A 17,827-nucleotide genomic window follows, 5' to 3' on the forward strand; every position below is an offset into this window, starting at 1 on the left:
GGGACTCCAAAATTGAAAACACGGCAACCCTGTTAATTTATGTGTTCCCTATCTTTGAATGGAGAGTTTGTCTTGATGTAGAGGTGGACTCTCAGGATAGCGTGGGATATTCCCTCCATTTTGGCCTCAAATTGAGAGCTATTTTTGAGCTTGGGAGTTGATTTCAGGGAAAACCAGTGGCACCATCGTGTTTCTCGCGAGCTTGTACATAAGAATCAATAGTTAAATCGCAAATTCCTCACACATGCAACATCTCCATTGTGCAAATGCTCGATGCATTTTTGACCGTCTGGACCGTCGAAAACAGCTCTTTGAGCACTTTCAGATTAAGCAATAAAAAATGTGCATGCAAATTCTCCAATGTTGGATCCGCATCTGATAGAGATGGTAGTAATAACTTCCCTGCTCTCGTAAGTGCTAGAATATACTTTTCCGAGTTTACGCGATGTTAACTTTCATGAACTTTTATTAAGTCTCACTTTAATAAATCAGATTTTGGAGAGAAACCGAAAACGTTTCCATTCCTAGCATTTAGTCTCATCGGGAAACGTTGCTCCAAGTATACCATGGCGTTGGCAACGTTGCGGAGAAGTTGGGACCGGGAAGAGTATGGAAAAGGCAGGATTTCTGGAGAATAGCGGAATACTCGGGAAAGGAAGTGGAAAATGAGAAAGGTTTTCACGACACGTGCGAAGGGATACCACGCAGGGCCCGCGTTGCCACTCCCCGGCCCGGCATAGCCAGACCCTGCAAAGGGCGCTCAATAAAAGCTATACGCACAATCTTACCAACTTTGAAATCCATTCAGCTCCAATCTCCCAAACGAGACGTAAATGAATCTCCGAACGTTTTCTCTAAAGTCCCTGAGATTTTAGACATAACCCCCTCATGGAGTCACAAACGAGAATAAAGATTACACCAATTGAAAGCTTTTCGTAATCTTTGATCGGCCCTTTCTCCATTTCCCTCTGTTTCTCCGATTCCTTCCTCCGTTCCTTCTCTCATCCCGTTTGTTCCTTGCCGAACCCGTAATTCCCCGGTCCATTCCAGATTATAATCTTTGCGATTGGTGAAAATGTAATCTTTATTCCCGTTTGGGACCTGTGGAGACCTAAAATTCAAGAACCAATCAGAGATGGATTCACATTGTCTTAACTCTCAGTATAAAGGGACTCTAGTTTTGTCTATCCCTGAGGTTGCAGTGATTCTGCAATCTTTTTTGGATTAAAACCGCACTCAACTTCTCTTAATCGAAGTGCCTCAATAATGGCTCCTTGCCGCGAAAAGGCGCATTGCGTGCGATTTGACGTCAGCTACAATTTCACAGAAAAATAGACAGGAGATTTATGAATGGGTTAACTGTTGTTAACGGTTGTAAGTCGTAAGCGAGACTTCCTCTCCGCTCTGAGAGGCGTGTGCAGCCCTGTCACCGATATTCCTGTGAAAGTTCGCTGATCCCTCTGAAGTTTACGCGCGATGCTTTGCGATATATCGATTGGTCTACCATTTAAACGTATGGAAAAGGATCGATAAACAGGGAACATCTTAATAATCGAGTCTTTACCACAGCTTCAAATGGGGAAATATTGATAATCGATCATTCATGCTTTACTACTGCTTACGCGGAGAAACTGCGGAATGAGGCTGTTGAATTCTGCCGGTTTCAATGGAGTCTAAAATTTTACATCTCTTTGTCGGAGGAAGAAACTTGAAAGTTAACTGAGATTTTTTTCGTTATGTTATTGGTTTTAAAAACCCAAGTTGCGATGTGATCAGAGGAATTAAATTTTTTTCAGTGGAATGGAACAATATTAATAATACTGGCAATTCAATACCTGGTAAGCGACTTCAGTCCCTTTTTTTGTGGAGTCCTTCACCACTCAAATATCAATAATTGACAGTTGAAATAATTCTGCACCATTGTTCTTTTTCACATTGATTTTCTCGTATGATGAGATGGGTAGAAAAACGATAGGTGCCGCAGATTGCGCCGTTTTTCCAAGAAAATTATTTTTGCATTTGATATAATTTTCAACTGTTCCCAAAAGTTCATGATGTAGTAACTCATTTTAGAGTGAGGATGGTATTTTTTTTTTCTAATGACAGGTAGCGTTACTGTAACAGAATTCAAATCATAGAACATGACATTCTCAGATAGCTATTTTACCATTCTCGCCGTTGAGCCACCTTTAGTTTCATTTTATCGTCCACGGGAAACGTAACTTCAGTCCATGGAGGCCCAAATTTTTAGTAGAGCGATCTTTGTCGAGTCTTTAGAAGATCGGGTTTGAATTTTCTCCGAGTAATAAATCTCTCTGTTACCCTTAAGTATAATAAGCTGATAACGATAGCGGCTCAGTCCATTGTATGAAAATGCATTGCAATTCTGCAATCTTGCACCGTCGTTATTAAGCCACTAGACAATTCAATAGCTATTCCTCAAGACTACATTTTTAGAACTGCGAACTTCACATTTCAATTTCATCGACATTTTTGGGCGTTTTTAATGCCAAAATGTCCATGAAAAATCCATTTATGATGTGGTATTGAATTTTAAGGTTTCGCGGATGAAGGGCCCTTTCTCTTGGGGCAGTCGCATCAGAACTACTTTTTGAATTAAACGCATGACAAAATAAAGTCAGACTCTTGAAAATACCGATGCTGTTTCCTTCGAAGCGACAACATCGTTGCGTAACGGTGAAATTTATTTATTTCCATCCACCACCAAGATCGGGACCGGGGGCTTTTAACCCCCGCCCCAACCCCCACCGCCTCGGCCATCCCCCTTCCGCAACCCCCGCCAACCCCATCACCGGCTGTCGTGTTTGGATGCGCTGTTGTCGCGACTATGTAAACCCTCTGTCTCTCCCGCCACGCTGCGCTGCCGTGCTAGGGAAGAACGCCGTATGAACTTTCGAGAGTTGCCAAATTTCCCAGGATAAAATGTTTATTTTGGGGGAAAATTGTGAATATTTTTCCGTGAAATTTTCAGACACTTTAGATCAAATTACAAACAAAATCATCTGAAAAATTTGCACGAAAAGGTTCCAAATTTTCCTTGAAAATTAGTGGTTTCCCAGAGGAGATTTGGCAACGCCTGAAGGCTGTTTTTCCTTAGCACGGCAGTACGGTCGGAGACGCAGTTTCGCATTCTTTCGAGTAATCTGGCCTCGAGGGCGTGGAGTCTCCGTAGCGTGTCAGTGGTGATTTTGCGAGTTGACAACACAGTTTCTTCCATTTAAATCCATTGAAAATATCGATTTTAGGTGACGCAGGCAGTCTCGCCGAGAATCGATTGTTTTACACTCATTTAAATGGAGTAAAATCAGTGTTGCCAACTTTCAAAAATTGCCACTGGGCCCTGGGTCGTGCTTACTCCAAGCCGTCTCGAAATCCAACTCAATTTTTCAAGCCTAGCCCCGGCAGCTGGGCTTCTATATGGGGAGAGACTCTCAAGACAAAAATGATTTTGTTGCAGAGCCTTGTTACCGGAGCGTGCCGTCATTTGCACACTAATAAACGCCGTATGAGCCTTCAGACGTCGCCAAATTTTCTCTCCTAAAAGACAAATTTTCCGAAGAACTTTTGATTATTTTTCTTCATTTCAACTGCACTGCGATCTGAAGTATTATGTGACGATTTTAAAAGAACAATGTTCGTACTTTTCCTCGAAAACACGGTCGGAAAATAGTGCTGGGTCCACACTACTTTTGCAGGGAAAGCAAGGCCTAAAAGTTCGAATATGTCAATTAAAGTTGAGCATTTGAGCTTCATTGAGTATCAGTACAAGACAGAGGCGGGCGAGTCTTCAACTCGGGCGGATCCAGCAGTTTGGCAACACCGGATTCCTTCCATTTAAACCTATGTTAAATAATCGATTCTTGTCGGAGCACCTGGCCCTTCCAAGTATCGATAAATTTCCATAGATTCGAACGGAGAAAAACAATCTTGCCAATTTGCTGGATCTAGAGTCCCTTTAAACTGAGAGTCAAGACAATGTGAATCCATTTCTGATCGGTTACCGTACTTAGGCCTCCCCAGTGTCGCAAACGGGAATAAAGATTACGTTTTCACCGATTGCAAAGATTATAATCTGGAATGGACCGAGGAATTACGGCTTCGGCAAGGAACAAACGGAATGAGAGAAGGATATTTGAGAATGAGCCGATCAAAGATTACGAAAAACTTTCAATTTGTGTAATTTTTATTCCCGTTTGTGACTCCGTGAGGGGAGGGGAGGAGGTTGTCTTAACTCTCAGTGTAAAGGGACTCTATGTTAAACATTTATGAGAAAAATTCTGTGCCGTGCAGGAATCGAGTCAACCAGAAAGGTCGGACATGAAATTTTTGACTAAAACAGCAAATTTTGAGGTTAATTTTGCCACATTTTAAATTTTAAGGGGTGCTTCTGGATGAGAATTCCTCGAGCAAACCAATAGAACTACCTCTAGAACCTCTAAAACGTTCAATTTGTGTAACCTTTATTCCCGTTTGAGACTCCATGAGTTGGTGTTGTCTTGACTCTCAGTTTAAAGGGACTCCAGCTGGATCCGCCGATGGTTTTCCCTGAAAATGGCAGATTTGTCGACGCGTTGAAGCGTTGATTAAGTCACCTCAAGCGGTGGCGCGGCGCTGCGAGAGCTCATTCCTCGGAATCCGATTCCAATCCGATCGCAGCGCGTGATCTCAATCCGGAATGCCGACCGCGATCGGATCGCCCATCGATCTTCGGATCGCAAAATCGCCATCAAATCGGCTCCACGATCCTCCAATTGTTTTGTTTCATCGCCGAGATGATGATGTAAGTTATTTCCTCGAGTTCGCCTCGACGCACCGCTCGCCAGCCTCGCTTTCCGTTTGTTTTCCTTTTATTTTCTTTTTATTAACTGGTAGGAAGAATGACCAGGGTCCATTCGTTCTTGTGTGGGTTGTTGATGCTGCCTTCCCGAAGAAGAACGCCATACGAGCCCTCAGACGTTGTCAAATTTCCATTGATATGGTATGAATTTTCGGAGAGATCCGTGGATATTTTTCCTCGAATTTGTCAGTGAGTTTTATTCGCAATCAGATCCAAATTACTTGAACATTTTTGAGAGAAAATATTCATATCTTTCCTCAAAAATAAAAATTTTATCAGACTGAATTGAACAACTCTAGAATGTTCATGCGGCCTTTTTTCTGAGCATGGCACGATGGCTCGAGCTCTTTCCTTAAGGCTGATTTAACTGCTGATTTTAAGATTAATCTATTCTTAGGCAGCCGCCATACTCATTGATATTTTGGACTGAGGCTTTACTTACTGTTAGGCCTACCATTTCCCAAACTATAGAAACCACGATAATATTTCTAATTTGACACGCTATCAATTATCTCCAATGTTCAAATCAACAAAACCCTCTTGATCCTGATTTGCACGGAAAAAGAAGTTCGAACGAAGAAGTTTTTCGAACCAAATCAAGATTTCCGGTGGTAGAAATCGAGTTGTGGTTTACTGAAAGTTGGTTCGTTTGTCCAGAAAGTTCAGTGTTCGATGTGTTTGGGAAATGACGAATTCGATAGGGGTAACAATTAGGACAGGCTCCAGAAATTGGATGATCACAACTAACAAGGCGAAAATATAGTCGCAACGAGTCTTTCTGCGTTTACAGAAAGGGTGTATAAGTTCCAGGAACGTATGCGCTATGTTTTTTCTGGATTGCTCAATCGACGCCAAAGCATGGTTCATCGACAACCCTTCCCGAGCTCAGATGTCACAATAATTGTCAAATTGTCACCCTCACTCGCTGGGCCCCACACTGTTTGACCTTCCATCCGTGTTATGCTTTTTTTTCTTCTTCCAGTGGTTATGCACGTACTCGTCCCTGAGCTGACTGTCCAACTTTTACTGTTTTTAGTGCCGAGTCGTATCATATCTCGAGATGGATATGAGTGTTTCATTTTTCGCGTCAACTTTCTAGAGCATATTCATGAAAGGAGAGGAACTTCATGCGATGGTCACGATCGGTTGTCTTTAAAAATCAAAAATAAAATAGAAAATCTGCCCGAGAAAAACTTTTATCACACCTGTGCCCTATCGCAGGAGACTTATGTCGCGAGCGCGCGTAAGTCGTGGGCAAATCTGAGATTTCGCCTGCAAAATCGAGAGTATGCAAATCGGTTCACCGCGGAGTTAAAATAGTTGCATGATGGGTTCGAACCCAACTTCGTATATCCTTCCCTTGTTCTCCGCTTTGTTGTGAGTTAAAAGAGCGTTTCGTTATCTATGATTTTGAAAAAAGTCTCTGATTTTTTAGAAATGCTAACTATAAACATTCTCAGTTCATTCACCTCAACGGTAAACTGATAGAACTGCATCTGAACAACCAAAATGCAAATGCACAACCAACCGACCGAACTTGCAGGTTGAATGGGGAATCTAAATGAAAAATATATGAATCAGATGGTGGATTCAGATGCACTACTGTATTTTACACGTTCCGTAATTCAAATTATGTCCATTTTATGTGAAGGAAGAGATAGCGTGAGATATCCCCTCCATTTTGGCCTCAACTTGAGAGCTTTTTTTGAGCTTGGGAGTTGATTTCAGAGCAAACCAGTGGCACCATCGTGTTTCTTGCTAACTTTTACATAAGAATCAACAGTCAAATCGCAAATTCCTCACACATGCAGCATCTCCACGGTATAACACGGCGATGTAGATACGTGTGTTTGCATTTTAGCGATGAGTATAGTATTTTAAGATTATTGTGATGAATGAGGACGTTCGGAAAACCAAATTATTGTGGAGAAAATCAGAATTGGCGCGCTCGCGAATGCCATGGCTCGGGAAGCATTAAGAGACCATTGCGCATGCCCGACTGGGAATCCACAACAGCAGGTGTGGGGTGTGGGTTTTGCGTCGGCTGAAAGGTTGAGAACTTTCTGGTTTTTCTGGTTCCCACCCGCGCCGCGCGCCGCCGCGTCCGCATCCGCGTCCAAGCTCCTAGTTCAACAACCGGCGAACTTGCGCCGAGTCAACACTCAACACTCATCGGCAACAATCAGCGCGTAGCTCACCAGAGCGCACTCCAAAAGGCGCTCCTCGAAAATGCCTCGGCGCGGCGCTCACAGATCCTGCGCGGTTGAACTGGCGTGCGATGTAAAGCGTCGATTATGTCATTAATCTCTGCAGGTTTTGAATTTTTAGCCAGAAAAAGGACGATAGCCTATGCGCATGAGCCTTAAGAATCATTAGCTCGTTCCGGACCATAGAATAAATAGACTGCGCCAACAGGAGCAAAAGCTATCGCCATTTTTATGTCATCGAAGCGGAACTGAGTCAATAAGTACTGTTTACGTCTGCGGCATGTCGACGTTCTGGAGAGGCCGAATGATAACGGATACTAGACGAATACAGCTTTTATTTCTTGGAATTTTTCCAATTATTTGGTTTAGAATGGTTCTTGAGGCTCATGCGAAAGGCCTTTCGCCCTGGTAAAAATTTTGAAATTTGCTGAGATTTTTGACATAATCAATGCGATAAACGTATCGCTCGTCAGTTTAACTACGTCAGAAAACTTGACGAATCACCTTAAAAAGTGCACCCCCTCCTCTTACAGGCCTTTCGAGGGTTGACAGAGGCCGGATATTCGTTGATAAACGCGCGATTAGCGTATTTTCAGAGGCATGTGTCTTCGTCTGGGAGGAATTCGGGAATTGTGTCACTCCAAGATCTCTCACCTTTTTCCGGGATTGAGTTGTAAAGGCTCCTCTAAAATGTTTTGTTTCAATGAGGAGAGAACAAATGGACTACATTTTGCAATTCGGAACTATAATTTCTAGCTAACCTGTAAAAACATTTAAGTTCATATGGAAACTGATAGTACTTATGTTGTTCCTGCACTGAGCCAGAAATTGTAGTTCCTAATTGCAAAATGCAGTCCGAATGTATTCGAACAAAATTTACGAAAATGTTTAACCGGTGCGATTTAAAATCAGAAAATCCCTAAAAATCAGGCATACGCATACGCAGTGAACAATGGTCGCCGCCGAGCAGTGGTGATTCTTCAAAGTTGGCAACACCATTTCTCCCTTCATTTACGTGTATGTAAAACAATCGATTCGTGGCGAGGCAGCTTCACCTGGAATCGACAATTTTAATGGATATAAATGGAGGAAAACATTGTTGCCAATTTTATGAAAAGTCGCTGCTGCTGAGAGGTCTGCGAGGTGGACTCGAGAGGAACCTGAATAAATTGTAACAAACGTATTTAATTAGAAACTAAACCCGACTGGTGTGAAGGTAAGAGGAACCGCAACCCTGTAAATACCTACAACGGACGAAGATGAATGGATGGAGAAAGGAGGAGGATAAAATGAGACAAACGCTCCGATGAGTTGTGGAACCAGGGACGTGCGAGAAAAACTTGAAGACATGGAGAAAGCAGTGTTGCCACCGTCGTATTAGTGCTTGGTAATTATTGACTTCAGAGGAAAAATGATGGGGTTCCTTCAAGATATGGATCGTATTCGATACATCAAACAGCGGGCCGATTATTGAAACTGATGGACAAAGCTATAGACAAAGAAGACATAGGGAGTATGGAGCGATCCTATTGGTTGACACGGTTGGTTCTTATAGACTAAGGAAGAAAATGATGGACTAACTGTCGGGTCTTTAGTGGGTTGCCGTTAGTTAGTCCATTACCTCTCTCCTTTATCCATTGCCACCACCTGCTTCCACCCATAAAATCCCTCCAAATCCTTTTTGTCGTCTTTGTCTATAGCTTTGTCTATAGACTTGTCTATATCAAGTTTCAATAGTCGGCCCGCAGGTGAGATTGTATCGACATCGATTGGTTCAACATGTCAACATAGCCTCAAAAGTCAATTGAGTAATCTGAGGGGGCGGGTTTCTTGTGATAGATTTTTGACTCTAATGAGTGTAAAATGGCAATGTAAAGTGAAATAGTTGGGAATTTTCTCTTTTTCAGCTTTTCTTACTTAAATCCTAAAATGTTGGTTTCCGGTTACGTTCTATTGCTTTGAATCAAACGATACATCGAACCACTATCGAATACGATCTATTAAGGTTGGTGGAGGAATCATACCCTCCATGGAGCTGTTAAGATACAGGCGAGCGGGAGATGGAACTATTCTAGTCCGGACTTAAAAACCAGCAAATATATTAAGTTCTGATGAAAGTCCGGAAAAGAGATACGTGGCTCCGCACTTGGGCCATCAATATATTCTCTATATCTTAGGTATTTTTGCAGGCACCAGCAGAATGGAAAAGAGGGGTCGAGTGCATGTTGCAGGCACTACTTGACAACGACGCACTTGTCATTGCGCGGAATACGAGAAATTCTGGCTGGAGAAGTTGGGGCAACGTCTCCCTCTAACTCGTAAGCCCCCCCCCCCCCTCCATTCTCTCTTCTGCTTAATGTGGGTGTTCTTGCACGCCGTGCGCTGCGCCGCGTCCTCACGGATATGCGCTCAACCTCGCCGCGCGGCGCACATTGGGCTCCAAGACGCGAATTTCCACTACTACAACCTCCAATCAACCATAGTCGTCCAAAGCGATCTCGGGCTTCTGATCGCTGGAGTCTCATTACTGTTTTGTGAGTCTCTATGTTCTCTGGTTAGGTGTCACAGAGCACCTGAAGCGCTATAAGAGTGACTTGTTAGTAGTAGTAGTAGTAGTAGTAGTAGTAGTAGTAGTAGTAGTAGTAGTAGTAGTAGTAGTAGTAGTAGTAGTAGTAGTAGTAGTAGTAGTAGTAGTAGTAGTAAGTAGTAGTAGTAGTAGTAGTGAGTAGTAGAGTAGTGGTAGTAGTAGTGGTAGTAGTAGTAGTAGTAGTAGTAGTAGTAGTAGTAGTAGTAGTAGTAGTAGTAGTAATGGTGGTGGTAGTAGCAGTATTAGTGGTAGTGGTAGTAGTAGCAGTAGTAGTAGTAGTAGCAGTAGTAGTAGTAGTAGTAGTAGTAGCAGTGATGGTAGTAGTATTAGTAGTAGAAGTAGTAGTAGTAATAGTAGTGGTAGTAGTAGTAGTAGTAGTAGTAGTAGTAGTAGTAGTAGTAGTAGTAGTAGTAGTGGTAGAGTCTCTGTTTAAGGATGAGGTTACAGAGATGGACTAGAAATGGATAAGACCAGAGGCGCCATCGGGGGAAGCACCCATTTCAACCGATAGGATGGCTCCATACCCCCTATGTCTTCTTTGTCTATCGCTGTGTCTATCAAGTTGGATACTCGAGAACACCGATTTACTGAAAATAATAAGATTTTACGACGGCCTTTTAAGATAAGTTCCCTTATTTTAATCAGCGTGAGGACATTTTAATGCTGAAATCACTTGCAGTGTAGCGTCGAATCTGCCTGAAAATGATTAAATTTACCCCCCAAGCCCCCCGGAACATCCCCCGATAAATGTGTTGCGGGTTGCGTTTTCAGCGATTTTTCGGCGAAAATCCGAAATTTTGACCGAAAAGTGGCAGTGGTTAGGATCATCGTAGGCCGCTGAAATTTTTTGTGAGTTCTTTTGCGCGCCAACCACATACTTTCCAGGAGTAGCGAATGTCATGCGCGGAAAAAAGTTTTTTCGCTACACCCCATTGGACAGTGAGCCCGGAGAGCGGACGCCGGAGAGCGCCACTGTGCGACACGGCGGCGGCGCTGCGACGACGGATTAGCCATCTCTGATAAAATGCATGAGCGAGTTGCAGTATTTATACCTTGACTGGGGCGCGAATACGAGTGCGATCCCGCGATGCGCTCGTCGCCCGCCACTTGACTGCCGCCCCCCGACCCCCCCCGCCCCCCCCCCCCCCCGACCCCCCCGTCCAGCCCCCCTAATCCCCCCCACCGCTAGAATAATGCCGCGCCGCGCGACTCTTGACTACGGACGCACTTTTCAGCTAGAGTTCTCCCCGCGCACCGTTCGTTCCGCTGGATGCGGTGCGGGAGGCTTCAAAGCTCTCCGTTTGTTTTGGTTTCAATCTTGCCGAAGCTGCAAAGTTCCCAGGGTCATTCCAGTATTGCCGCATTACCGCCGAGAGAAGTAACGGCGAGAATCGAGTTTTCAGAGAATGGATCCGAGCAGCAGCTTCTTAAGTTGCTCTATTTGGGTGCTCACTGAGCAAAGCCTCCGTTCTTCGCTATATCGTCCAATATTCGTGTAAAAGACTCTCAGAAATGGAGCTCTCGCATGTGTCAGGAATTTGCGATTTAAGAATTGATCCCGCTGTAGTCGCGAATGACACGATGGTGTCACTGGTTTTCTCTTGAATCAACTCTAAAGCTCAAAAAAAGCTCTCGAAGTTGAGGCCGAAGGGATATCCCGCGCTACCCTGAGAGACCACCTCTATATCAAGACAAACTCTCCATGCAAAGGTAGGGAGCAAATACATTAGTAGGGTTGCCGTGTTTTCAGTTTTGGAGTCCCCAACCGTTAAGCTTGGGGGGGGGGGGGGTACCATTGACTTTTGTTTAGGATTGTTTAGATACAGCTTAACGGACAACGTAGACAAAGGAAGTAACCAAAAAATTAAGGAAAGTTTAATCAGAATTGACACTTCTGCTTTCGAGTTCCGTGACCCGTCTAGCCAGTCACACACGGCTGCATCTCTAATTCGTAGTTTCGAAAAATGATGCAGGCGTGAGGGGCCGCACGGTTAGGAGAAAAAATCGGCTCGACGGTACCGACAGACTAAATTATACATAACTTACGAGGATTACCCATTATTGCCATATTAACCTGGCTCATGCGGAAACTTAGCCGTATGATGAAATATGCGAGTCCTAAGAAAAGAGGCTCAAAATTACACCAGGATCAAAAAAAATATGACCAAGTATTTTGGTTGTTACTGACTAGTGACTGTCCAGATTTTAAGTTATCGTGCTTGTTAGTTTACTTCAGTGCTCAAAATTTCGACAATTTTGCAATTAGAGTAACACGGAGACCAAAATAATTGAGGATCTTCTTGGTAAAAGGGCGTACACTGAAAAAAAATATTGGTAGAATTTACCATTCCTTCACGCTGTATTTCACACAGCGTGAATTCAAAGTCGATTCTGCTAGAGGAATGGTTACCTCTACCAGTATATGGTAACGTTTACCTTTCTTCTGGCAGAATTGACACTAAATTGACGCTGTGTGAAACACAGCTTGAAGGAATGGTAAATTCTACCAATCTTTTTTTTTTTTTTTCAAAGTATGAGGCTCTTGGTGTGATTGTGCGAAGTATATCTTTAACGATAAGTAAGTCATTCGAAAGCTCCGCTGTGAATTTTTCCCTGAGTCTGCTCCGAAATTTTTCTCGCTATTTTGTGAAACAAAGTCAACTGTGAGTGAATTTAATTTGCTGCAAATGCTATGACAAATCGCACAACCCTAGCAGAATTGCAAGCCTCATACGCTCTTTTAAGAAGGAGTCCTCGCGTCAGGTTCACTTACTTTCACACTTAATTTTTGTCGTTTAGCATCCAAGAGATAAAGTCATCAAGTAGGGTGCTTTTTTCCGAGAAAAGATATTACCCCTAAAAAAAGAAATGTACCCTGAATTTTGGTGACAGCTTTTTTACAACTACTTCGACCGTAACCAAAGAAGTTTCGGAGCGTATACAGCTGAATTATCAACCTAAAATGTCTGAAAACCACGATAATGTCTCTTCAATTTTGTGATGTGTCTAGCGGCAAAAATTCATAGTTCAAAGTGGTGTCAGCGGTGTGCATACGCGCGAGGCACATCACAAAGAGGCTTATTATGCAGCTTGTCCGCTTTGCAAAGTTCTGGCATCTACCTGGCAAGGTGTGCGCCAGCAGACGTCAATATAAAAGAGAAGAACGGAGAGAAAACGCAGTGAGCGCAATCAAAGAAACCTAGTGCGCCTTCATCAGTCTGCATATGCAACCCAGACATCCGTCGAGCAGGAATAGTTGCATCATGGCGGCGACATTCTTGTTTTCTCGTTGCCTTTGTCGGTCGTTGACGGCAGCGTACGAGCACCTCGTTGTACCTTTATTTTCAAGACGAGACGTTTTCTTCTTTGTTGTTTTAGTTCCTCTATTCCCCCAGTTCCGCATGCAACATGCAACGCAATTTATTTTGCATGGAATTATGAAACCATCTACGAGGAACGTAAATGAGCAATGAAGTATCTTTTGAAATTTCGAAATGTACCCCAATAAACCCCAATTGGACGTATTCATGTTGAAAGGAACCATGCTGCATGCAAAACCTACCTAAGCACATAGTTCCTTTTAGCATAAATACGTACTTTTAGCAAGATATCCAAGAAAATTATTTTGTTTTCATGTGGTCACGGCAGCGTCGTAACCATCTCCCAAGTCTAGGGGGCCTAGGGGGGAGGGTTTGGGGAGGGGGGATGGTTCGCACAGTTTTCGGTCATTACGGTCGTTCGCAGGGCGATGGGGCACCCATTAATTTTTGACGAAAGTCCTCATCTAAGCGTCCGTAACCATCCACTGGAACCGCAAATTATGCAGATTTCGCCAACGGATCAAATTCGCCAAGAAGGCTCCGTGTCACACTTGCGGTGATATTTTTCAGATAGGAGAGTGTCGGTATCGTATCTGGGCGGACCAGCACCAGACTGTAATTATTATTCCAACTACCTATTCTGCCGTGCTAAGGATGAACGTCGTATCACCATTCGAATATTGCCAAATTCACTCCCAGAAATTGCTTATTTTGGAGGAAATTTATGAATGATCCTCCTCGAAATTTTCAGGCTTTTTGAATCAAATCATGGACGAAATCCTCTGAAAAATGGGAGGAGAAATATTCACAATTTTCTTCTCAGAAATGTGTGAATTGTCGAAAGAAATTTTTCAGCAAAGGATGGCTCATACGGCGTTCTTCATTACGACAGTATCCTCTAAAGATGTGATCGCGGGCACCTTATTCGGACACGGACGATGGGTAATTATTCTTTTTTCACGGGTTCTCGCGTTTCGGCAAGAAGTTCAATCCACTAGCGCGTCCCTGCCTTGAAGTGTCCCTTATTATGCCGTGCTAAGGAAAAACGCCGTATGAACATTTGAGAGTTGCCAATTTTCCTTCGCTAAAATGTTTATTTTTAAGGAAAGTTATGAGTATTTTTCCTTAAAATTGTCAGAATCTTTAGGTGAAATTGCGAACAAAATAATCTGAAAAATTGGGAGGAAAATATCCATGAGTTTACCAGAAAATTCGCGTTTTATTAAAGGGAATTCGGCAACGCCTGAAGGCCCATACGGCGTTTTTCCTTCGTACGTTCCCAAAGCATCCCATTGCTTCCCAAGCATCCGTTTATTGTTCTCCAGTTAGACTCCCGGTGACTCACGTTTTGATATGATTGTGTGGGTGGATCAGTTTCTTGAGGAGGGCAGACATCAGCAGCATCTGTATACGGGGGTTCCATAATAAGGTCCTGAGGAACGGAAAATTTCGGTCCTCGCCTCCGTTTGAGAAAGTGGTGAGGCTTGAATGATCAATTATTTATATTTCCCCATAGACCGTATTCGATAACGGTTCGATGTATCGTTTGGTTCAAAACAATAGAACATAACCTCAAACCAAACTATTAGGATTTGAGTTGGAAAAGCTGAAAATGAGAAATTTCCTAACAATTTCACTTTGAATTGGCATTTGATACTCAAAAGAATAAAAAATCTGTTACAAAAGACCCGTTCTCTCAGATTTCTGAATTTTCTTTTGAGGCTATGTTTATGTTTTGAACCAATCGATATCGATACAATTTCACCCGTTTGATGTATCAAATATGATCTATTTGAATCTAGGTCAAAGAATCGATTATTAAGGTGTTCGTTGCAAACACCCTGTTAATCGATTCTTTTCCATAGGTTTAAATGACAGAGCAATCGATATATCGCAAATCACGCCACGCCACCGGTTTTAGAGTACCTTAATAGAGAGAGTATAAACATCTCTCCCCTACACCTTCCATGGAGGACACAAAAATAGCGGAGCTTTGTTTCATTTTTTGAGGATGGGAGGATTGGGAGGGGGATCATTGCCGCAACTTTTGACGGTTATCACAAACCGCTCTTGCTGCCGACCATACTATACTGCCGTGCTAAGGGAAAACAACGTATGGCCATTCGAGAGTTGCCAAATTTTCTTCACTAAATTGTTTATTTTAAAGGAAATTTGTGTATATTTTTTCCTAATATTCTCAGGAACTTTGGGTGAAATTGCGAACAAAATTATCCGAAAAATTGGAAGAAAAATATTCATAAGTTTACTGGGAAAGTCGTGTTTTATCGAAGGAAATTTGGCAATGCCTGAAAGTTCACACGGCGTTTTTCCTTAGCACGGCAGTATATCCAAGATGATTTTTCTCGAAAGAAGCACACGATTAGCCGCAGACCCACGTAAATGCGTCGTAATAATACATTTTTATCAAGTTCTTGTTGCGATCTGCAAATAAAACTACAATTTAAGGCATTTACTTACAGCGTCCGCCATCTTCAGTGCCGCAACATTTCAGTTGTTCGGCGTGCTTTTCCAACATATTCATGTTGCAATGTCTTCTTGTTTTTCTATCGAATATGAAGTCTTAAATTTGAAGATACACTGGAAAGAACACATTGGATCTAGAGTCCAGACTCTTAAAAACATCGACAAGAAAAAATACTCCTGATTCAATCGGAATTTTGCTTAAATCAAGAACCAAGCCTCTTAATTTGAGCGAATTTCCTTTTGATTTAAGCTTAAATCTGGTTGAATCAAGAGTATTTTTTCTTGTCAATGTTTTCAAGAGTCTGGACTCTAGATCCAATGTGTTTTTTTTTCCAGTGTAAGCAACATGAGGTACACCAGACTCATCTGTGCTAATTACACGGACAACAATTTCGCCAATAATTAAACGGCCGATTCATCCTTTGATTGCCTAACCTAAAAACCCACTTTATCCGGATTAGATTCGAAGCCGGAGCCGTGTACGTCACTTTAATCTCATTGCTGAAGGGCGGAATCAAAACATCGCAGGAAAATTAATGGTTCCACGCAGTCTGGTGATGAGTCCGCCTCATTTTGCGAATAAGAATCGCCAAGTTGCTAAGTTGCAAAGACTTGCCGAATACGAGGAACAGGCGGAGGGGGGAGGGCAGGAGGGTGTGGAAAAGGGAGAGAGGGGTGTATAGCTTTAATTGTTCTCGCCTAAGTTGGGAGGAGAAGTTTCGCTTTTCTGCGGATCTCTTCATTTATCATGGGAAATCAAGAGTTTTGACTTGCATCAAGCTTCCGAACCAAATTCCGGATGTTGCCAAAAATCCGGAAGTTCTGGCTCATGCTCATGTGCGTGGAACCGTACACTGGAAAGAAAGTGATTTTAATTTGTCAAGAGGATTTCCTTTTGAGTCATGAGTGTATTCGCCAAAATTAAGCAGTTTTCTGCTTGAAATGAGCGACTTAACTCTGACATTAGTGACTTACCTCTTGATATCAGCGAACCACCTCTTGATATAAGTGACTTATCTCTTGATATAAGCGTATTTCCTTCTTGATTCATGAGAAATTTCATGATAGCGGGAGATTTAAGAATATGTTTGCTTGAATGAAGTCAGAATTTTCCCAGTGCAGGGCTTTCTTTACATCTGGACCATGAACAACAAAGATTGCAGCTTCCATCTGCTAATTTTCTTCACAATCATGTGGGGATGGGAGAATTGAAAAATCCTTAATTTTAGTAAAAATAAAATTTTAACTTATTTGGAAGCGGAATGGAGTTACGTTCTTTCGTCTAGGAAACGACGATTTGACAGCAATAGATGTAGAGCTTGTAGGGCTAACAATAAGTATCGTAAAGATTTCCTGCTGGATACAACCCACATTTTAGATGATCTGGTTTTAAACCAAGGAAAGACGTATAGTTTTGTGGATCTTTTGTCGTCACACCGGAAAAAGAACACATTGGATCAAGAGTCCAGACTCTTGAAAACATTGACAAGGAAAAATACTCTTGATTCAATCGGATCTAAGCTTAAATCAAAAAGAAATCCGCTCAAATTAAGAGGCTTGGTTCTTGATCTAAGCTTACACTGGCAAAAAAAACCTCTTGGACCAATGCCGCGTTGCATTGACTTAAGGGTGCAGTTTCTTGTCGCCGGATTTAAGAGTCTTGAACTCTTGTTTCAAGCGGATTTTGCATTGATTCAATTCAAAATCCGCTTGAAACAAGAGTCCAGACTCTTCAATCCGGCGACAAGAAACTGCATACTCTTGAACCAAGAGGTTTTTTTTACCAGTATGTAAGTCTGATTGAATCAAGAGTATTTTTTCTTGTCGATGTTTTTAAGAGTCAGGACTCTAGATCCAAAGTGTTTTTTTTCTAGCGCATATGAAGATATTCGCATATATTCTGAAAAAAGTTCAAACATTTTCTTTGTGGACCTTCATGCCATTCAACGGCGATATGCCAGGAAACCCCGGTTAAGAGTGCATTTTTTGCACGATATTGCATAAAAATGAGAACTTTGTTTCGTTATGCTTCTTCGGGGGAAAATCTGGCAACGTCCATTGCTACATACGGCATATTTCCCTGGGAAAAGAGGAATGTTGATTCGGTTTCGGGAGCGCGACGGCAACGGCGGGTACGTGGCGCTGAGCGCGACTCAAGTCTCGTTCCTCGCTGCATCGATCCAGATTCGCACATTGCACCGCAATTTTAAAAGCTCTTCACTCTCGCCCCGCCGACTGGATCCGCCTCAACCGCTATTGGCTTTTTTCCTCTTTGTTTCCTGATCCTCCGCCAAACGGGAATATCGGGATCAGACGTGCAACATCCAGGAGCGAGCTTCCAGATTTTCCCATCAGTCATCTCAAGACGGAG

Source organism: Bemisia tabaci, chromosome 4 (assembly GCF_918797505.1).
Source record: "Bemisia tabaci chromosome 4, PGI_BMITA_v3".
Lineage (NCBI taxonomy): Eukaryota > Metazoa > Arthropoda > Insecta > Hemiptera > Aleyrodidae > Bemisia > Bemisia tabaci.